Source organism: Mesoplodon densirostris, chromosome 17 (genome assembly GCF_025265405.1).
Source record: "Mesoplodon densirostris isolate mMesDen1 chromosome 17, mMesDen1 primary haplotype, whole genome shotgun sequence".
NCBI classification, from domain to species: domain Eukaryota; kingdom Metazoa; phylum Chordata; class Mammalia; order Artiodactyla; family Ziphiidae; genus Mesoplodon; species Mesoplodon densirostris.
Window position 1 is genome coordinate 34042012 of NC_082677.1, and position 24608 is coordinate 34066619.

Consider the following 24608-nt stretch of genomic DNA (forward strand, 5'->3'; position numbering starts at 1 on the left):
GATCTTTATGATTTCTCTCCTTCTACTAACTTTGGGTTTGTTTGTTGTTCTTTCTCTAGTTGCTTCAGGTGTAAGGTTAGGTTGTTTATTTGAAATTTTTCTTGTTTCTTGAGGTAGGATCATACTGCTATAAACTTCCATCTTAGAAATGCTTTTTTTTGCATCCCATAGGTTTTGGGTTGTCATGTTTTCATTTTCATTTGTTTCTATGTATTCTTTAATTTCCTGTTTGATTTCTTCAGTGATTTCTTGGTTATTTAGTAGTGTATTGTTTCATCTCCATGTGTTTGTGTTTTTACAGTTTTTTTTTCCTATAACTGATTCCTAATCTCATAATGTTGCTGTCAGAAAAGATGCTTGATATGACTTCAATATTCTTAAATTTACTGAGGCTTGATTTCTGACCCAAGATGTAATCTATCCTGCATTATGGTTCATGTGCCCTTGAGAAGAAAGTGTATCCTGTTCTTTTGGATGGAATGTCCTACAAATAACAATTAATTCTCTCTGGTCTAGTGTGTCATTTAAGGCTTGTGTTTCCTTACTGCTTTTTCTGTCTGGATATTCTATCCTTTGGTGTAAGTGGAGTGTTAAAATTCCCCACTATTATGTGTTACTGTTAATTTCCCCTTTTATGGCTGTTAACATTTGCCTTATGTATTGAGGTGCTTCTATGTTGGGTTAATAAATATTTACAATTGTTATATCTTCTTCTTGGATTGATCCCTTGATCAATATGTAGTGACCCTCCATGTCTCTTGTAATAGTCTTTATTTTAAAGTCTATTTTGTCTAATATGAGTATTGCTACTCCAGCTTTCTTCTGATTTCCATTTGCATGGAATATCTATTTCCATCCCCTCACTTTCAGTCTGTATGTGTCCCTAGGTCTGAAGTGGGTCTCTTGTAGACAGCATATATACATGACTTATTTTTGTATCCACTCAGCATCTTTTGGTTGGAGCATTTAATCCATTTACATTTAATGTGATTATCAATGGGTATGTTCCTATTTCCATTTTCTTAATTGTTTTGGATTTGCTTTTGCAGCTGTTTTTCTTCTTTTCTGTTTTCTGCCTAGAGAAGGCCTTTAGCATTTGTTGTAAATCTGTTTTGGTGGTGCTGAATTTTTGTAGATTTTTCTTGTCTGTAAAGCTTTGGACTTCTCCTTCTAATCTGAATGATATCCTTGCTGGGTAGAGTAATCTTGGTCATAGGTATTTCCCTTTCATTACTTTAAATATATCCTGCCACTCCCTTTTGGCCTGCAGAATTTCTGCTGAAAGATCAGCTGATAACCTTATGGAGATTCCCTTGTATATTATTTGTTGTTTTTCCCTTGCTTCTTTTAATACTTTTTCTTTGTATTTAATTTATTTTATTTGATTAATTATTGTCTTGACATGTTTAGCCTTCAGTGTATCCTGTCTGGGACCTGCTGTGCTTCCTGGTCTTGGGTAACTACTTTCTTTCCCATGTTAGGGAAGTTTTCGACTATAATCTATTTGAACATTTTTCTCAGACCATTTCTTTTTCTCCTGTTCTTCTGGGACCCCTATAATTCGAATATTGGTGCATTTAATGTTGTCACAGATGTCTCTGAGACTGTCCTCATTTCTTTTCATTCTTTTTTCCTTATTGTGCTTCATGGCAGTATTTCCACTATTCTATATTCCACCTCACTTATCAATTTTTCTGTCTCAGTTATTCTTCTATTGATTCGTTCTGCTGTACTTTTAATTTCAGTTATTGTGTTGTTCATCACTGATTGTTTATTCTTTAGCTCTTCTAGGTCCTTGTTAAACATTTCTTGTACCTTTTTGATACATGTCTGCATTCCATTTCTGAGATCTTAGATCATCTTTACTATGATTACTCTGAATTTTTTTTCAGATAGATTGCCTATTTCCTCTTTATTTATCTGGTCTTTTGGGTTTTTACCTTGCTCCTTCCTCTGCAACATATTTCCCTGTCATCTCATTTTGTCTGATTTACCATGTTTATGGCCTGTTTTCCACAGGCTGCAGGGTCGTAGCTCCTCTTGCTTGCCCCCTAGTGGGTGAGGTTTGTCCAAGGGCTTGTGTAAGATTCCTGGTGGGAGGGATTGGTGTCAGTGCTTTGGTGGGTGGAGCTGAGTCTTTTCCCTCTGATGGGCAGTGCTGCATCATGTGGAGAGTTTTGGGGTCTCTGTGAGCTTAGTAGGAGTTTAGGCAGCCTGTCTGCTGGTGGGTGGGGCTGTGTTTCTATCTTGCTGTTTGCTTGGTGTGAGGTGTCCAGCACTGGAGCCTGCAGACAGCTGGGTGGAGATGGGTCTTGGTGTCAAGCTGGATACCTCTATGTAGGTCTCTGGACCAGTTGTGGGCACTCTGAGGCCAGCTCTGTCTCTGAGCTGTAACTCCCACGTGTACTTACCACAAATGTCTACTGCTGCTACAGCTACACCAGTCTTATTGTGGGAACACTTGTTGTTTATTCTGATATTCCACAGATGCAGGATTTACCAAGCCTATTGAGAGGATTTAATTTGTGGTTTGTGCAGCTGTATGGAGACATTTCTGTTCCTTTTCCCTTAGGAGTCTGTTCCCCACCCAGGTGACAGGGATTGAAAACAGTGGCTGATTGGGGCACACTTAATTCCTCAGGCTGGGGAGTGGTAATTTGGCCACAATTGGAGTGTGCTTGAATTGCCTGTGGTAGTGGGGACTGGCAGTTACAACAGATTGGGGCTTGTTCACTCTGGTGGGAGTCCCTCCCAGTGCCTGTGGAGGCAGGGCATGGTATGTGGGGGTGACAGTGGCCCAGACCCTTGTGCACCACTCACCAAAGTGCCTCATTTTCTAGGCAGAACACACTTCCTCTAGGGACATTCCTGGTCTCACATCCCCTCACTCCCATCCCCTCTGCTACATCCGTGCATCCAACAGAGGTCCTTTACCTGAACCTGCCCTCTTAACCACACGCTTTAGCACTCAGCACCCACCAGCACTGGCAGATTCCATCTCAGGCAGGGGCATCCAGGGCTGATTCCCGAGGAGGCTTTGGGATGGGCGGCATCCCACCCTGGAGCCTATGTGGGCAGAGGAGGCCTTGGTTTGAAGGGCATGAGAGACTGCTAAGATGGGTGCCCCTCCCAGTGCTCATAGAGGCTGAAGAAGCTGGTGGGTGGGGAAAGGGGTTGCAATGGCAGTCCTGCCCCTTGCAAGCCACTCAACAATGATGCCTCACTTCTTTTTCCTGGTTGTGGAGCTCCTTACTCCTGTCCCTTCAGGCTGTTTTTACACAGCCAGTAGCTGTTCCCTCCCTGGGTCCACACTCCAAACTCCACTTGCCAGAACCCAGCACCCTCTGCAACAGGAGACTCATGACTCAGCCCAGGGTGCACAGAGCAGCAGCACAGAATGTGCGTGGAGTTCTTACTTTGTCCTGCCTTCCACAGACCATCTGTTGCATTCTCCTTTGATCCCCTGAAGGTCCCTTTCTGTCCCAGCTGATTTCCCCACTGTTAGGGAGTTTTTCTGAGTGTGGGGACCTCCCCTCCCCTTCAGCTTCCCACTAGTGTTCCTGGTCCCTTTTTTGATTCCTCTTTTCTTTTTTTCTTTCATCCTACCCTGTTGCAAGAGGATTTTCTTGTCCTTTTAGGTGTCCAAAGTCTTTTGCTAATGTTCAGCATGAGCTCTGTCAGAATTGTTCTATTTGTTGATGTATTCTTGATATACTTGTAAAGAGAGATGAATTCCACATCCTCATATTCTGCCATCTTGACTCCTCCGAGATCCATACTTTTCTGTTCATTCTACTTTTGAAGCTTTATTTTAAAACCCAAAGTGTGTTTTCTTATCTTCCTATTTTTTCTTTTAATCTTACTTATTCAGGTCCTTTAGAGTGCAGAGAAATTCTCAAGAATTCAAATGGAAAGTTATTCATTTAGATAAGAACCTTGGAAAATAATCTGATCATATCAATGATTTTTAAATATTCAAATTTAATGATTGACCACTGTAAAAAGTTAATGTCTATAGTTAATTTCATAAAGAAATTACCAGAGGTTATAGGTGTCTAGGAATGAGGTTTGGAGGAGGTGAGTGGTATATACCGCAAGTGAATTATAATAGAGCAGAGAGAAGAGGTTTTAATTCAGAGATGCTTTACTTGCCTTTGAAGATGTCAACAGAAATTCATTTTCCTTACTTGATTCCTGACTTTTATTTCTACCTAATTTCCAGCCTCAACTTTCCCTGGCACTTCACTTTGTGGCTCATATTCCCAAATCAGTATAGAAAGATCGGGCATATTTAGAGAGTCATGTGGTCTTCAGGAGAAGGAGCTGATTATAACTTCCCTCCTCCAAATTTAAAGTGAGTTCCCACTCATGAATATTAGACTCTTTTTATATAGAAAAAGTTTTACCAGCTCAAACTCATGACAAATGTTTTGAGAGACACCAGTTTGTCTCTGGAGAAAATAGGACAGCATATGTGAAATGGGTATGTTCTTCAAAATTACAGGACAATTACAACCCCCTGGATTTGGAACTCTCTTTTACCCCTCTCTCCATGATTCCAGGACCTACAAATGTTACAATTATTTCTTTGGTTTCAACCACATCATTCTCTTTGATCTTAGAGCCCTTATGAACTTTTATTGGGTATTTGATTACTGGTTTTTGTACTTTGAAATTTTGATTTTCCTTCCACAGAAACTGGAACTTTTCTAAAGTGCTTCCTGTATTTGGTTGGGAACTCTGAACTTTTTATTTGTAAATCACAGTATTCATTTCTTCCTGAATAATCAGCAAGAAGATCATGAAAGTATCATTTTTCTAGAATATATGCAAAAATAATGGCAGTTGCTGACACATGAATAAGAAGATCCTGTGGCCTATTCTGGTTCAGTTTTACTTTTCTCTCTTCTATTATTCTAAGGAGAAACATTATGCTTTGAACTCCAACACTGAGTCTCAACACTCCACCGTACACCTAAGAAGTGCTTGATTTTACAAAGCGTAGTAGTTATTTCTTTTCCCTGGAATCTCAAAAAAAATTTTTGTCATTCATGGCTTGGTTTAGTATCACTTCTTGTGGGAGCCCTCCCCAACCTCATGGTCTAATTAACACTCAGGTCCTTTCTATTTTTCCATCTTTATTGCTATCACTGCCTCATGTTTTATTACTCATTGTTTGTTAATTTGTTTATTTGCTTTCTCCCTCCACTAGAACACAAGATCCATGACTGAGGAACCAGGTCTCTGTGTGCACTCCTGCAAAGGAGCAGTTGTTGGCATAAAAAGACCTTCAGGAAATGTTGGTTGAATGGCAGACTGTATATTGATAACTGAATATCTCTTTAAAACTACTGATGTTGCACATCTCTAAATGTAAATCAATAACAGTTAAAATTTAATATTATATTAATTTGTTTAACTGAAAACATGGAATTACATATACTTCAAATCGTTTTAGAAAAGATGTTAAATAGTAAAAATTTAACTCTAATAATTTTCTAAATGTAGCTAATTTGTTCAAAAATATTATTAATAATTGTGTAGTTGATTATGAATTTTTATTTCTGAGCATCATTAGTATGCCTACAAGCTGGTAAAAATGAAAACATTTCTTTGTGATTTTAATGATATTTAATTTAAAGGTACATACATTCTTGATGACCTTGGAGATAACTTTTTCAATCATCGTGGCTAGTCATTGTGTCCAAAGGTTTTATTTATTTTTCTCCTGCTGCTACAAGAGTGTCCTTAACTTTGCACTCTTTCTGAACTAATACTTTTGTTATTGTCCAGAAATCAGAAATATCATGTGACTATTACATCATACATAATTTTCCCACCAAAACACTTGAGAAAAACTTGGATTTATTTATTAGAATTTAATTTTCCCAAATCTTGCAGTATCATAGAGTTTACATAACTAACCTTAAGCCAAATGCCAGAGGACATGCACTAAGCTCCTATTTAAAATCTACTCATGGTGCAGTTTAAATATTTAGTAGAGACTTCTTAAACATGCAGCCTTAGTTTACTGAAAATGGATTTTCTAAAACATGGATATTGGATATTAATATCCAATTAATATTAGTATGATACTCTGTCACATTATAACTCTACAGCAATGACCAATCTGTAGACATGCATTCTTGGTTGTCTACAAGACCAAGTGGGCACCATGCCTCTAAGACCTGACTATGACCACCAGAGTATGCTATCAGTAGTGGAATAGTCACCCTCTCACAGTCCAGTGGTCCCTTGCACCTGTACATTCACATACAGGGACATACTGACACACAAACAGCTCACAGATTCACACACACACACACATATATAACTACTTATGTCCTCCCATATGTGCTGTTTGTTTTTTCCCTGGTATCTCCTTACCCTGGATGTTCTTGAAATATTGTTTTATTTTCCATTCCATATCATTCAAATGGAAATACATATATATATATATATACATATATATATATATGTATATATATGTATATATATATATGTATATATATATATTCTGCTTTTAGGGGTGAGGTGGCTATCAGGACTGTTTTTTCTTCATGAGTTTGAGTCAGACTGGTTATTCCTTAGCAGAACTGATTGTCACAATCATCTTCTCAGAAAAGCTCTTCCTGGCCCATGAGAATCACAGCATCTTCTGAGCTTTCACTGCAATCGTTTAATGCCATATGGACTTTTCAATTGTCTGTATTGTTTTGGCATCCAGAGAACAAGCTCCTGAATGGCAGGAAACATGGAACAATATCTAGCTAATGGTACTTAATAATTATTCCTTAAATCAATCAAGCTATTAAATAAGCAACACTTTTTATTAGGATAGGATAATGGCAAAGAATTAAAGACCCACTAATTTTCTCTCAACTGAAACCCCAAATCCCTTTGGCACATTGGTTGATTTTTGCTGAATCTGAGTCCAATAGACATATAATGAGCATTTAAGGTTGGATTAGCTAACAATTTCAAGAAAACTAGAAGGCTTGGGAAATAAGAGAAACCTCATTTTGTAATTTTGTAAATTTTGTAAAATATATTTTGCAGTAAAAGATTCTCCTTTTGTTTATTATTGAAGACCAAGAAATTCTCTATAAATTAAGCTAAGCAAAAGCTTATTTAATTTGGTATGCTTGGAAGTTAACCAAACTAATTTGTGTGTCACTCATCATTTTGTTAATCCATTCCACTGATAGACTTTGAAAAGATTGTAGTGACATTTCATCATCGGGTCACCTGTGGGTCATATTTAGCACTAATTTTAAAGATGGCTCACCACAAATGTGATATTCAAACATAGAGAAGAGCCTCTCATTTCAAGATATTCTTATTTATCTCTTCTTAGTCATGCCTTGCTGACAGATTACTATGTGTCCTTCAGTACCAACATTTTGCCATTCCATGTAGAAGTCAATGGCAATCAAAACATTGATTCTAATCAATAGCAATTGAAGTAAACAACACCCTCAGTTTCATGTGTATTTCCCTTTTTATCATTTCAAAGGAATGGAATGTAGATAAATACTGTGATGAGACTAGAAATGAGACAGAGTTTATTATACAGGGAAAAGCCAAGTGCAGAAGTTGTGGACAGCTTTATGATGGATATTTACTAGTTTGAAGTTAATGAAAGTTTTGCTTAAACAAAGACTCAATAATTTTAGAGTTTATGCACAAAACTTTAACAAACTTCATTAGCAGATGTGAGATATATTTGACCACTGACTTCTAGTTATGATTCACTTTGCTTGTTTATTTGGCTGAAAATGTGGTGTGCCCTGAAAGAATCTCTCTGGGTAATGACATTTTTGTAAAATACTCATTGCTTTAATTAAAGTAACTGTATATATCCTGTGTTCATTTACAAAAAATAATTGCATGAGCATTCTAAACTATCAGGAAGGTTGGCTTGATTCATTCACTCATATAAAAATATTTATTACATACCTATTATGTGTTCCTATTCTGAGGGCTATAGAAGACCAAAAACACCTACCCTCTGGGAGTATGTATACAGTGTAATCTGTAAATACAGAAAATCAGTGAAAAGAAATAAGTAAAGTTGTGAAGTACTAGATAAGGTTAAGTACTATGGAGAAAAATCAAGCAGAGGATGGAGACAGAGATTGACGGAGGATATGCTGTTTTAATAAAGTGGTCAGGGGATGTTTCATTGAGAAGTTTACATTTAAGTAAATACCTTGCAGTTGGCAACTAAGTGACATTTGGGTAAAGAGTGCATCAATGAGAGTGCAAAGGCTCTCATCTGGGGTATGTATGGTAGGCTGGATATGAGTAAGAAGGATGGAGGGGTAGAGCAAAGTGAGCAAAGATAATATAGAAGGAGGTGAAATTGAAGGAGAAATGAAGATTCAATCTTATTAAACCTTGTAGATAAACATAATGACTGGAATTTACTCAGGGTAAGATTGGAGGCTACATTGGGGGGTATGAGCAAGATGCGTGACATAACATGACTAATGTTAACAGGATAGCAGTTGATCTGTTGGACATAGATGTAGTTGGGGGAGGAGAAGAAACAGGAAGGCCTGCCTTCCATCCATTTTTGTACTTGCTTATTCATACAGCAAAAATATATTCGATATCTACAATGGTTCGATCAAGAAAAAAGAGGAATTTTCTATAGCTTTACAAAAATAATTTGAATTCTATGAGTGAACTGAGTCCCAGAAAATATGTCTTTCTTTCTAATAAATGGATAATTCCCTGTCCTTTTCTTTTCTTTTCTTTTTTTACTTACGAATTAACTTTATTATTTTTTTTTCAGGAATTTAAGTTTCCTTTTTTTTCCCCACAACTCACAAACACACTCTCTATTTTATTTTTAAAAGAGATAAATAAACTGACACCAAGCATTGTAAATGGATGACTGCAACAATGATTGCAATTACCAAACACGAAAACACTCATACTATGTCATAATATTGACATTCAGTCCAGTAGTCCGCCACTGTAAGAGCTCCTTTGCTTTGAAGTGAAAATTTATTTGTATATTTTTTTCCTCTCAGTCTTTGTGGGATTATTTTTTTTTATTATTCAAACAGAAAGTCACAAACATTATAATCATCATAATCAGTTCACTCAGTCCTATGTAATTAATTTTTTTCATCCTGGTCTTTTGTTAGCACTTTTATGAATTCATCAGTTTTCCAGTAGAGTTCTGAAAGTGCTTATTCATTCAGTTCAGCAGTATAGTCAGTTACCAGAAACCTGTACTTGTCAGAGTCTTTTCAATGAATTCCTTAAAGATGAAGCCCTTTTAAAGGAACATTTTTGCAACAGCATCAGAGTACACCCAGAACTTTCTGTAAATGACAAAAGACTTAAAAATGACCACGGTTAAAGATTTGATGAAAGTTCATAATAATGCAATTGACAAGGAAATTTAGTTAGTTCTGAGATAGAAATTTTAAAATAATAACTAGAATTATGACTTATAACATTATACCAGAACATATAAGATTTATAGAAATTTCATGTAATGTCTGAATTATTTATATTAACATATTTCCATAAAAATAACCAAAATAAAGTTTAGTATTAGTTGTTTTCTTTTGTTTGTTTGTTTGTTTGTTTATACTGCAGGTTCTTATTAGTCATCAATTTTATACACATAAGTATATACATGTCAATCCCAATCGCCCAATTCAGTACACCACCATCCCCACCCCACTGCGGTTTTCCCTCGTGGTGTCAATAAGTTTGTTCTCTACATCTGTATCTCAAATTCTGCCCTGCAAACCAGTTCATCAGTACCATTTTTCTAGGTTCCACATACATGCGTTAATATATGATATTTGTTTTTCTCTTTCTGACTTACATCACTCTGTATGACAGTCTCCAGATCCATCCATGTCTCAACAAATGACTCAATGTCATTCCTTTTTATGGCTGTGTAATATTCCATTGTATATATGTACCATATCTTCTTTATCCATTCGTCTGTCGATGGGCACTTAGGTTGCTTCCATGAACTAGCTATTGTAAACAGTGCTGCAATGAACATTGGGGGTGCATGTGTCTTTTTGAATTATGGTTTTCTCTGGGTATATGCCAAGGAATGGGATTGCTGGGTCATATGGTAATTCTATCTTTAGTTTTTACAGGAACCTCCATACTGTTCTCCATAGTGGCTGTATCAATTTACATTCCCACCAACAGTGCAAGAGGGTTCCCTTTTCTTCACACCCTCTCCAGCATTTGTTGTTTGTAGATTTTCTGTTGATGCCCATTCTAACTGGTGTGAAGTGATACCTCATTGTAGTTTTGATTTGCATTTCTCAAATAATTAGTGATGTTGAGCAGATTTTCATGTGCTGCTTGGCCATCTGTATGTCTTCTTTGGAGAAATGTCTATTTACGTCTTCTGCCTATTTTTGGATTGGGTTGTTTCTTTAATACTGAGCTGCATGAGATGTTTATATATTTTGGAGATTAATCCTTTGTCCATTGATTTGTTTGCAAATATTTTCTCCCATTCTGAGGGTTGCCTTTTCATCTTGTTTATGGTTTCCTTTGCAGTGCAAAAGCTTTTAAGTTTCATTAAGTTCCATTTGTTATGTTTGTTTTTATTTCCATTGCTCTAGGAGGTGGATCAAAAAATATCTTGCTGGGCTTCCCTGGTGACGCAGTGGTTGAGAGCCTGCCTGCCGATGCAGGGGACACGGGTTCGTGCCCCAGTCCCAGAGGATCCCACATGCCGTGGAGCGGCAGGGCCCATGAGCCATGGCCATTGAGCCTGCGTGTCCGGAGCCTGTGCTCCGCAACGGGAGAGGCCACAACAGCGCGAGGCCCACATACCACAAAAAAAATAAATAAATAAATCTTGCTGTGATTTATATCAAAGAGTGTTCTTCCTATGTTTTCCTCTAAGAGTTTTATAGTGTCTGGTCTTACATTTAGGTCTCAAATCCATTTTGAGTTTACTTTTGTGTATGGTGTTACGGAGTGTTCTAAATTCCTTCTTTTACATGTAGCTGTCCAGTTTTCCCAGCACCATTTATTGAAGAGACCATCTTTTCTGCATTGTATAATTTTGCCTCCTTTTCATAGATTAGTTGACCATAGGTGTGGAGGTTTGTCTCTGGGCTTTCTATCTTGTTCCATTGATCTATATTTCTATTTTTGTGCCAGTACCATATTGTCTTGATTACTGTAGCTTTGTAGTATAGTCTGAAGTCAGGGATTCTGATTCCTCCATCTCCGTTTTTTTCCTTCAAGACTGCTTTGACTATTCAGGTTCCTTTGTGTCTCCATACAAATTTTAAAATGATTTGTTCTAGTTCCATAAAAAATGCCATTGGTTATTTGATAGGGATTGCATTGAATTTGTAGATTACTTTGGGCAGTATAGTCATTTTCACAATATTGATTCTTCCAATCCAAGAACGTTGTATATCTCTCCATCTGTTTGTATCATTGTTTATTTCTTTCATCAGTGTCTTATCGTTTTCTACATAAAGGTCTTTTTTCTCCCTAGGTAGGTTTATTCCAAGGTATTTTATTCTTTTTGTTGCAGTGGTAAATAGGAGTGTTTCCTTAATTTCTCTTTTAGAATTTTCATCACTAGTATATAGGAATGCAATAGATTTCTGTGCATTAATTTTGTATCCTGCAAATCTACCCAATTCATTGATTAGCTCTAGTAGTTTTCTGGTGGCATTTTTAGGATAATCTATGTATAGTATCATGTCATCTGCAAACAGTGATAGTTTTACTTCTTTTCCAATTTGTATTCCTTTTATTTCTTTTTCTTCTCTGATTGCCATGACTAGGACTTCCAAAACTGTGTTGAATAATAGTGGTGAGAGTGGACATCCTTGTCTCATTCTTGATCTTACAGGAAATGCTTTCATTTTTTCACCATTGACAGTGATGTTTGCTTTGGGTTTGTCATATATGTCCTATATTATGTTGAGGTAAGTTCCCTCTATGCCCACTTTCTGGAGAATTTTTACCATAAATGAGTGTTGAATTCTGTCAAAAGCTTTTTCTGCATCTATTGAGATGATCTTATGGTTTTTATTCTTCAATTTGTTAACATGGTGTATCACATTGATTAATTTGCATATATTGAAAACTCCTTGCATCCTTTGGATAAATGCCACTTGATCATGGTGTATGATCCTTTTAATGTGTTGTTGGATTCTGTTTGCTAATATTTTGTTGAGGATTTTTGCATCTATATTTATCAGTGATATTGGCCTGTAAGTTTCTTTTTTTGTAATATCTTTATCTGGTTTTGGTATCAGGGTGATGGTGGCCTCATAGAATGATTATGGGAGTGTTCCTTCCTCTGTAATTTTTTGGAAGAGTTTGAGAAGGATGGGTGTTAGCTCTTCTCTAAATATTTGATAGGATTCACCTGTGAAGCCATCTGGTCCTGGAATTTTCTTTGTTGGAAGATTTTAAATCACAGTTTCAATTTCATTCCTTGTGATTTGCCTGTTCATATTTTCTGTTGTTTCCTGGGTCAGTCTTAGAAGGTTATACCTTTCTAAGAATTTTTCCATTTCTTCCAGATTGTCCATTGTATTGGCATAGAGTTGCCTGTAGTAGTCTCTTAGGATGCTTTGTAGTACTGCGGTGTCTGTTGTAACTTCTCCTTTTTCATTTCTAATTTTATTGCATTGAGTCCACTCCCTCTTTTTCTTGATGGGTCTGGCTAATGGTTTATAAATTTTGTTTATCTTCTCAAAGAACCAGCCTTTAGTTTTATTGATCTTTGCTGTATTTTCTTTGTTCCTATTTCATTTATTTCTGCTATGATCTTTATGATTTCTTTCATCTGTTAACTTTGGGTTTTGTTTGTTCTTCTTTCTCTAGTTCCTTTAAGTGCAAGATTAAATTGTTTACTTGAGATTTTTCTTGTTTTTTTAAGTAGGCTTGTATAGCTATAAACTTCCTCTTAGAACTGCTTTTGCTGCCACACATAGGTTTTGGATCATCGTGTTTTCATTGTCATTTCTCTCTAGGTATTTTTTGATTTCCTCTTTGATTTCTTCAGTGATCTCTTAGTTATTTAGTGATGTATTGATTAGCCTCCATGTGTTTTGGGTTTTTACATATTTTTCCCAGCAATTCATTTCTAATCACATAGCACTTTGGTCAGAAAAGATGCTTTATATGATTTCAATTTTCTTAAATTTACTGAGTCTTGATTTGTGACCCAAGATATGATCTATCCTGAAGAACGTTCCATGTGCACTTGGGAAGAAAGTGTATTCTGCTCTTTTTGGATGGAATGTCCTATAAATATCAATTAAATCCATCTGGTCTATTGTGTCATTTAAAGCTTCTGTTTCCATATTTATTTTCATTTTGGATGATCTGTCCATTGGTATAACTGAGGTGTTAAGTACCCCACTATTATTGTGTTACTGTCGATTTCCTCTTTTAAGCTGTTAGCTGTTGACTTATGTATTGAGGTGCTCCTATATTGGATGCATATATATTTATAATTGATATATCTTCTTCTTGGATTGATCCCTTGATTATTATGTAGTGTCCTTCCTTGTCTCCTGTAACATTCTTTATTTTAAAGTCTATTTTATCTGATATGAGTATAGCTACTCCAGCTTTCTTTTGATTTCCATTTGCATGGAATATCTTTTTCCATCCCCTCTCTTTCAGTCTGTATGTGTCCCTAGGTCTGAAGTGGGTCTCTGGTAGACAGCATATATATGGGTATTGTTTTTGTATCCATTCAGCTAGCCTGTGTCTTTTGGTTGGAGCATTTAATCCATTCACGTTTAATGTATTTATTGATATGTATGTTCCTATGACTGTTTTCTTAATTGTTTGGGGTTTGTTTTTGTAGATCCTTTTCTCCTCTTTTGTTTACCACTTAGAGAAGTTCCTTTAACATTATGTTGTAGAGATGGTTTGGTGGTGCTGAATTCTCTTAGCTTTTGCTTGTCTATAAAGCTTTTGATTTCTCCATCAAATCTGAATGAGATCTTTGCCAGGTAAAGTAATCTTGGTTGTAGGTTCTTCCCTTTCATCACTTTAAGTATATCATGCCACTCCCTTCTGTCTGGTAGAGGTTCTGCTGAGAAATCAGCTGTTAACCTTATGGGAGTTCCCTTGTATGTTATTTGTCATTGTTCCCTTGCTGCTTTCAATAATTTTTCTTTGTCTTTAGTTTTTTTCCAATTTGATTACTATGTGTCTCGGCCTGTTTCTCCTTGGGTTTATCTTGTATCCAACTTCCTGCGCTTCCTGGACTTGGGTGCCTATTTCCTTTCCAATGTTAGGGAAGTTTTCGACTATAATCTCTTCAAATATTTTCTCTGATCCTTTCTCTCTCTCTTCTCCTTCTGGGACCTCTATAATGCGAATATTGTTGTGTTTAATGTTGTCCCAGAGGTCTCTTAGGCTATCTTCATTTCTTTTCATTCTTTTTTGTTTATTCTGTTCTGCAGTAGTGAATTCCACCATTCTGTCTTCCATGTCACTTATCCGTTCTTCTGCCTCAGTTATTCTGCTATTGATTCCTTCTAGTGTAGATTTCATTTCATTTATTGTATTGTTCATCTCTGTTTGTTTGTTCTTTAATTCTTCTAGGTCTTTGTTAAACATGTCTTGCATCTTCTCGATCTTTGTCTCCATTGTTTTTCTGAGGTCCTGCATCATCTTCACTATCATTATTCTGAATTCATTTTCTGGAAGGTTGCCTATCTCCACTTCATTTATTTGTTTTTCTGGGTGTTTATCTTGTTCATTCAGCTGTTACAGAGCCCTCTGCCTTTTCATCTTGTCTATCTTTCTTTGAATGTGGTTTTTGTTCCACAGGCTGCAGGATGGTAGTTCTTCTTGCTTCTACTCTCTGCCCTCTGGTGGATGCGGCTATATAAGAGGCTTGATGGGAGGGACTGGTGGTGGGTAGAGCTGACTGTTGCTCTGGTGGGCAGAGCTCAGTAAAACTTTAATCCACTTGACTGTTGATCCGGTGGGGCTGGATTCCCTCCCTGTTGGTTGTTTGGCCTGAGGCAACCCAACACTGTAGCCCACCTGGGCTCTTTGTTGGGTCTAATGACAGACTCTGGGTTGGCTCATGTCAAGGGGTACTTCCCAGAACTTCTGCTGCCAGTGTCCTTTTCCCCATGGTGAGCCACAGCCACCCCTCACCTCTGCAGCAGACACTCCAACACTAACAGGTAGGTCTGGTTCAATCTCCCATGAGGTCACTGCTCCTTCCCCTGGGTCCCGATGCACACACTACTTTGTGTGTGCCTTCCAAGTGTGGAGTCTCTGCTTCCCCCAGTTCTGTTGAAGTCTTGCAATCAATTCCCAGTAGGCTTCAAAATGTGATTCTCTAGGAATTCCTCCTCCCGTTAACAGACCCCCAGGTTGGAAGCCTGACGTGGGGCTCAGAACCTTCACTCCAGTGGGTGGACTTTTGTGGTATAAGTGCTGTCCAGTCTGCGAGTCACCCACCCAGCAGTTATGGGATTTGATATTACTGTGATCGTGCCCCTCCTACTGTCTCATTTTGGATTCTCCTTTGTCTTTCGATGTGGGGTAATTTTTTAGTGAGTTCCAGTGTCTTCCTGTCGATGATTGTCCAGCAGCTAGTTGTGATTCTGTTGTTCTTGCAAGAGGGAGTGAGAGCACATTCTTCTATTCCACCATCTTGGTTCTTCTCCCTTGTCCATGTTAAGTTAACACATTCGGTTCTGTTAAGTCAGATTGACTGATCTGAAGAAAACAAAACTAACAAAAAAGCCCAAACTTGTGCTTCATTGGTGGTTTTATTAGAAGAGATTCTTTTTGACAAGAAGAAACACTAGAATTCCTCATTACATATTACATTTTTATAAATATACTTACAATAACACTGACGTTATTTATATAAGATTTCTTAGTATTTTGGAAAAATAGCTCATAGTGCTACAAAACCCAATGCAGAAGAAAAGGCAATGAGTCTCTTCAGGGAACAACAAATGGGTTCACTAGGAAGGTTATCAGAAATTACTTCAAGGATATTCAGGTGACTTTCAAAGTTTATCATTAATGAAAAATTTGTTATTTATTTACTTTATGAGGTAGAAGAGAATATAGCTATTTTCCATTTTATAGACTCATTTCTGTTCAGTACAGTGTTTCATCTATCAATTAAAGCAGGTGTCCCCAACCCCAGGCCACGGACCCATAGTGGTCCACAGCCTGTTAGGACCCTGGCCACACAAAAGGAGGTGAGCCGTGGGCTAGCAAGTGAAGCTTTATCTGCCACTCCACATCACTTTACATCGCTCTCATTACCGTCTGAGCCATCCCCCCACCAACCCCTTCCACTGAAGAATTGTCTTCCATGAAACCCGTCTCTGGTGCCAAAAATGTTGGGGACTACTGTTTAAAGACATTAAGATTATGCTGTTTCGATTATTCTGTCTTTACAATGTCCTTGTTTGCATTATTAAAATAAGATTTTGTTGATAAAAGTCATATGCAAAATCTTTGTACATAATTTCCACTTCAATTAATTTTAATTCCAAATGTCACATGTCACTTTGATTTGAAGATTCCCTTTTATGAGCTGCTCTGTATTTTTGACAATTTCTCAACGACTTTTACTAGTGACTACAACCTGTGTCTAACATAATGCTTTGTAAAGACATATAAGCAATATTAAAAGCACTACAGGAGAAATTTTCCAAAACCCTTAGGGGCATAATGGGTTTTACTAATAGGTATTTTCTGGAACTATATTTTATAATTACTAGATCCAAATTGATTCTATTTTTCTCCACGTCACATGGATATTCATATAGGAAGTTCTGGGATTATGTTAAAATTCAGTTACCAAAATTATTGAAATGATTTTCTGGCATAATAAGGGGTGAGGTGTTGCAACTATTTTGAAGAAAATGAATCCTTGATTTCCATTGAGATAAATTTCCACAATAGTAATATTTTTGATATTTGCATTGCTCTCATAAAGCACTATAGAAAAGTGATTCATTTTATGAACTATTTTTTCCTTATGCTTATTGATATACTCATTCTTCACAGTGGTTAAACTCACTTTCAATTTTTGTAATCTCTTTTCTTCTCCAAATCCTAATTTCCACCTCAGTCTTTTACATCTCAGAAAATAGCACTGCCTTCACCCCATTGTTCAAGCAAGAAATGTGGAAGTTATCTTTATTTCCTCTACCTACTTCATCTTCTTCAAATCAATCCATCAATAAAGAGTTCACATTTTATATTGTAAATATGTCAATTTTTGTCCATTTTCAATACTACCATTCTTTCCTAAATTTTGCCCTCTCTGAGCTGGAAATGTTAACTGTTACAGTCTAATTGTTTTTTCTTCTTCCTCCATGCACCCTTTAAACAAAACAAAACAAAAGAACAACAACAACAACAAAAATCTCACAAAATAATCTTTTCTCTACATATCTGCATTGGAGCAGGTGGGTTAATCCAAATAACATAATAGTTCTCAACTGGTTAACACAGTTTTGTACATTCCCATTTGAGACTTTTTTTTTTTAACTTTTTATTTAGAGCATTTTCACCAGTACTCTTAATATAGAACTTTCTGAAGTAATCAGTCTCAAACGTATTGAGTACCAACTATGCCACATGATATCCATTTAAGATTCAAAGTAAAAACAGCTCTGGTTAGTGTGAACTCTAGATGAGAAAGTACCCAGAAATCCCATAGATTTCTGGAATGAAGTTCCATTTTAATATTGAGAAGGGGATCTCTTTGTTTCCATAGCTTGATTTTTATGTGACCATCTTTGAATTCCGTTTTGCTACAGCATTCAAGCATAAAGGACTTTATTAATTTTAATTAATTTCCCCACTGATGAGGAGGAGTTGATAGGATAAAACTGGTTGGAAAAATAATGCACTGTGAATAGGAGCGAAGACAGATTTGTGTGTTTGGGAACCATAAGTCATTGTGTGTTGCTGAGACAATGGCTTGTTTAGGGGTGGGAGAAAGTTTCTGAGTCATAAAGGGAGAGCTTTCTTGCCATACTAAGGAGGTGGGATTTTATCTTGAAGACTGTGGAGAGACACTGAAGGATTTTATTATGTCTACTGTTGATTTTCAAAGCCTGGTGGGTTCGATTTTTCTTCAGAGTTTGAAAACAAAACTCTCCAGAGCCGTGCTTGAAAATACAAATCAAATCCAATAGGTTTAAATGAGTAGAGATGAAGCAGGCCTTCAAACGTATCAAATTAAATGAGGATGAAGTTTGGTTAGAATAACCCTTCAAAAATTGCTTCTCCCACACCTTCAAAATAATCATGGAGTTTCAGGATGTGGTGAATGTGAACTAAAAATGTTTAGTGATTTTCAAACCAAAGGTTGGGGAAAAATAATATTATCAGATAGAGAATTTCCTTGCTAATTAAAATTCTTGATCAGCAATGTCCTAGTTTATAAACATAATATCATGTGGAAAATAATTGAAGGACAAGGATATATTTACACCAAAGTTATAACTTATATTTTGTGTCACCTCCTACATATGCATCTTTTAAATAGTAAAATACATTAGTGAAATTAAATACATTTTAAACTAAGCATTATTTTTAAAATGTAGCTAAAAAAAAGTAACTGAAAGATTTACAATTAGAGACACCTGTTATATTTATTAAATTACATGCATATTTCAAGAGCATCAAAGTAAAATAAATGTAATCTCAAGACATGCTGAATGGCAGAAACACATGAAGTGAAAAATTAGAAAATGCACATGAAACTCCTCTCCCAAACAATACATTTCTCAACTTTAAAGTAGATTCCAGAGGTTTGTTTTGTTTTGTTTTGTTTTTGTTTTGTATTAGTAAACTGAAACAAGAAAATTGAAAATGTAACTAACAGTCATCTGTGAATGCTCTTTGAATATGTCCTCACCTTTTGAAAGGTATTTTGAAAAACATGTATCATAAAAAAACGGAAAAATAGCTTTGAGTATTTGAAAGTATTGCACTGAAATATGCTGATTTTAGCAAATCAAAGAGTATTACAATATTGAGGGACCAGATGTGTTTGAATAACCCAGAGGTTATGAGAAGCAACTATACCCAACTCCTCTTCCCCTGGCAGCACATATATCAATACCATGGTAGGTCTTTTTTGCTCTGCATGTGAAACAGGCTAAATAGCTATCATAGCCAGGGGGATTTTCTCAAATATAAGAAACAATGTAATCACAACTTTGCTTGATCAAGGAATTGGAGCCAAGAGAGAATGGAGAGAGAGAGAGAGATGATGTTTCAACTGTGAGAGAGATTGAAAGAAATATCTGAACTGCTCCAAGACTATCACGAAAACAACCCACTCTTACCTTGTTCTGCACCTACTATATTTCTATACTAATGAGATATGTTATCTCAGGTTGAAAGACATATCTGAACTGCTCCAAGACTCTCACAAAAACAAGCCACTCTTACTTTGTTCTGCACCTACTATATTTCTATACTAATGGGATATGTTATATCCTCTAATCTCTTTACAGCCACCTTTCAAGGAGGCATTAATAACTCAGTTTTACAGATAAATATAGGGAACAACATAAAAATCAAGCAATGGCCTGATGTAGAACAATTAAGATGAGTCAGGATTCAAATCCAAGTCTGTTGGATTTGACTCAGTTGGCAAACCCCACCTCACACCCAATAATTGGAATATTTTTCTTTATCAAGAATGAAAATGTGTTGCTCTCATTTCCATATGCAGCATTTCAGCATTTCCCATGACTCTATTATTTGTATGAGGGTTACTTAAAGGCTTAACATGTCCTGAATTTCCAATGTTCCTAGGACATCTTGGAAAATGAAGTGGCTGATCTGGTGAGTGGGTAACATGCCACTGAAAATTATTTTTACCAACTTACTTAACCAGGGGGAAATGTACTAACTAGTTGTATTAGTTATAATACTACAGTATTTAAGAGACATACAAGTCTCAGTATTGGGAAGCTGAATGGGAAACAAAGCAAAACCAATATGTGTTAAAAGATCCTTTTACTTAAAATGCAGAAGACTAAGTTCTTAATCCTCCATCAACTCATTATATAAAAAGGAAAGCACATAACTTATTTGAGCCTCGGAATTTTATCTGAACTATGAGAATGATTTAGTTGAGTAATTTACACCCTTTTTTCTGGCATATATAATTTTCATTTACTTTATTTGATTCTTTTCATTTTTTACCATTAATCTCTGGATTTGTAAATCTTTCCCTTTTAATGTAAAGCTCTCTTGTTAAGAGTACTTTTAATTTAAAAATTAGTATTTACCAAAATTTCTATACCTCTTTGAAATTAAAGTAAATGTTTATATATATATATATATATACACACACACACACACACATATAATTCATATAATGTCCATTAAGAAAAACCATTAATAATGTAGGTTCAAATATATTAGTATCAAGGCTAAATAATATAATTCACCCACATAGAATATATTATACATTCAAAGTTTAGTGAAAAGTATGTTGTCAGCAATATTTTAGTATATATATCAGTGATGCCAATTTATGTCAATCTATTAGTCTATTTTAAGCTTCAGGTAAGTTCAATGGAAGAAATATTGGACAAAGGTTAGAATATATAAATTCTAATTTCACTTTTGCCAGTGACTTTGAAAAATTATTTCTAACTCTTATTTTCCAATTTTCTCAAGTTTTATTGAGGTATAATTGACAAATAATGTCATAAGATGTAAAATATGCAACATGATGATTTGATATACATATACATTGTGAAATGATTCCTCCCATTGAGTTGATACATCTATCACCTCATATATTTACATCTTTCTCTTTTTATATAATGAGAATACTTAAGTTCTACTTTCTTAGTAATTTCAATTCTATAATACAATGTTATCATCTATACTCACCATGTTATACATTAGATCCTCATACCTTATTCATCTTATAAATGAAAGTCTATATCATTTTACTAACCTCTCCCTATTTTCCCTCCTTGAGACCTTGGCAACCATTTTTTTATTCTCTATTTTTACGAGTTCAACTTTTAAGAAAAGATTGCACTTATATGTAATACCATGCATTAGAGTTAATAAACATACCCTAGTTATTCCTATAATTAAATGGGGTTCAAGTTGACTAATCTATTTAACTAATTTTTAAAGAGTTAAAAATGTGATTATTGTTTTGTTATAAAAGATATAGACTATAGAGTCAAATAAAATGTGTATGAGATATTCCTCCTCTACTTCATAGATACAAAGACCTTGACAAGTTACTTAGCATCTCTGAACCTCAGTGCCATCATCAGCAAAACGTCAGTAGTAATGCATAACCTAGAGTTTTAATACAAAATTAAATTGAAATAACATCCAAGGTAACTACCATGGGAGTCTGCATAAAGATGGTGGAGTAGGAAGATTCTAAGCTCACCTCCTCCCATGGACACAACAAAACATATAAAACAAGTATCTCTGAGAACAACCTGAAGATTAACAGACAGAGTTTCTGCAACTAAGGGTATAAAGAGAAGGCCACATCAAGATAGGTAGGAGGAGCAGAGAAGCAGTCTAGTAAGAACTCACATCCCCAGAGTAGCAAACCACAAGTGGAAGGGATATCACAACTGAGGAGGTATCCCCTGAGGAGCAAGGGGTCTGAGCCCCATGTTGGTGTCTCTAGTTTGGGAGATCTACACCAGGAAAATGAGAGCCATATCATCTGGCTTTGAAAATCAACAGAGTTTATGTCCAGGAGAGTTGGAAGGATGTAGGAAACAGACTCTGCTCTTGAAGGTCTCACACACAAACTCACTTGCTCCAAGTCCAAGCTCAGAGGCAGCAGTTTGAAAAGTGCCTGGATCATAAGAAAAATACAGTCATTAATTAATTTTAGGGCAGGTTCTGAAAGGGCAGGTATCTGGTGGAACTTTCTCCAGAGGCAGAAGTGCTAGTGGGAACCATTTATTTTTACTCTTCTTCCACCTAGCTGGCCTGTCACTGGCAGTTGTCTCTTTGTCATTCTCCATCAACCTAGTTAACAACACGTGCTCTTCCTGTTTCTTTTGAGGACCTGCCCTGCCCAACTTGCATGTGGCACCTGGCTCCCCAAAGAAGTTTCCAACCCACCCCACCTGGTGGGCAGCCCCCACCATTGCTTGTGCACCTCCACAGCATCTCCTACTCTGAGGGGCCAACACCACCCAACAGGGTGTCCATAGCAGTCTTGGCCAGACCACTCAGCCAGCCGGGTCAGGAACCAATTCTCTGACTAGCCTGCTTATAGAACTCACAAATGGGCTAGCTGTCCTGGGTTCCCTACCACACCCACCAGTGCACCCACAGCAATTGTAGCCCAACCACAAGAGGGAATATGCAGCCCACACAGGGGACATCACTGGAGGATCTGGCTCTGTTGACCAGAGGGGATTGCACCACTGGGTCCCCAAGGACACCTTCTACATAAACCTACTATTTTACAACTGAGATATGGAGCTGATATACGTATTACATAGAAATGAACACAGAGAGTTAGGCAAAATGTGGAGACAAAGGGATACCATTCAAACAAAAGAGCAAGACAAAACTTCAGAAAAAGAAATAAGCAAAGCTGAGGTAAGCAATTTACCAGATAAAAATTTCAAAATAATAGTCGTAAAGATGCTCACTGAAATTGGGAGAAAAAATGGAAGAACTCTGAGAACTTCAACAATAAAAAAATATAAAATATAAAAAGAACCAATCAGAACTAGAGAACATTATAACTGAAATGCAAAATACACTAGAGGGAATTAACATCAGATTAAAGGATACAGAGCAATACAGATCAGTAGTCTAAAAAACAGGATAGTGAAAATCATCCAATCAGAACAGCAAAAAGAAAAATGAATTTAAAAACTGAGGATAGTTTAAGGAGCCTCTGAGACAACATCAAGTGTACTAACATTCATATTATACATGTCCTAGAGAAAGAGGAGAGAAAGTGGCAGAAAAGTTATTTGAAGAAATAATGGCTGAAGTTTCCTAACCTGGAGAAGAAAAGAGATACTCAGGTCAAAAAAAACACAGAGTACCAAATGAGATGAAACTAGAGAGATCCACACTAAAACATATCATAATTAAAATGACAAAAGTTAAAGGTAGATAAACTTAAAAACAACAAGAAAGACAATCACATAAAGTGGACACCCATAAGGCTATCAGTTGATTTCCAGCAGAAACATTGTAGGCCAGAAGAAAGTGTTAAAAGAAAAAACCTTCCAACCAAGAATTCTCTACCTGGTAGTGATCATTCAGAATTGTAGGAGAGATAAAGACTTTCCCAGACAAAGAAAAGCTAAAGGAGTTCATCACCACCAAACTGGTCTAACAAGAAATGTTAAAGGGACTGCTTTAAATGGAAAAATAAAGGCTATAACTAGAAACAAACAAACAAAAAAATTATGAAAGAAAAATTTCACTAGTAAAGACAAACATATGGTAAAGGTAAGTGGTTGCACTTATAAAGCTAGTATGAAAGCTAAAGATAAAAATAATAAAATTGTCTATATTTAAAATAATTAGCTAAGTGAAACACAAAATAAAAGGATGTAAATATGACATCAAAAACATAAAATATGGAGGTAAAAATGTAGTGTTTTTAGAATGTGTTCCAATTTAAGTGCCAATCAGCTTAACATAGACTGCTACATATGCACTTGACATATATGAATCTCATGGTAACTATAAACCAAAAATCTACAATGGATACACAAAAAATAAAGAGAAAGGAATACAAACATAATATTACAGAAAGTCGTCAAATCACAAGGGAGGAGAATGAGAATAAGAAAAGCACATAGAGGGGCTACATAAACAACCAGAAAACAATTTAAAAATGACAATAAAAAAAGACCTATCAATAATTAGTTTAAATGTAAATGGATTAAATACTCCAATCAAAAGACATAAGGTGACTAAATGGATACAAAAACAAGACCCATGTAATTGCTATGTATAAGAGACTCACTTCAGATCTAAAGACACACAGAGATTGAGGGAATAGAAAAAGTATTCCAGATATACCTTGGAGATATTGCAGGTTTGGTTCCAGACCACTGCATGAAGCAACACAATAATGTGAGTCACACAGATTTTTTGTTTTTCCTGGGCATACAAAAGTTATGCTTACACAAACTTTCAACTGGTTAAAAATGTCATACCAGCAAAGTATAATAAGGTGAAGTGCAATAAAATGAAGTAAGCCTGTATATAGAAAATTCCAAAGACTTCACCAAAAATAATTTACTAAGATTAATAAACACATTTAATAAAGCTGCCAGATACAAGATTAATATACAGAAGTCTGTTGCATTCATACACACTGATGAAGAACTATCAGAAGGATAAATTAAGAAAACAATTCCATTTTTAATTGCATCAAAAGGAATAAAATACCTAGTATTGTTTGTTCAAAAATTAGAAACAATTTGTTTTGAAAAAACAAACTAACAGTAACAACTTAGGCATTCATTCCAAATTTACATATGAGAATTATGAATAAAGGATCATATTGAGTTTTTTAAAAATGTAATATCACCTCACATTTGCCAGAATGACTATTATCAAAA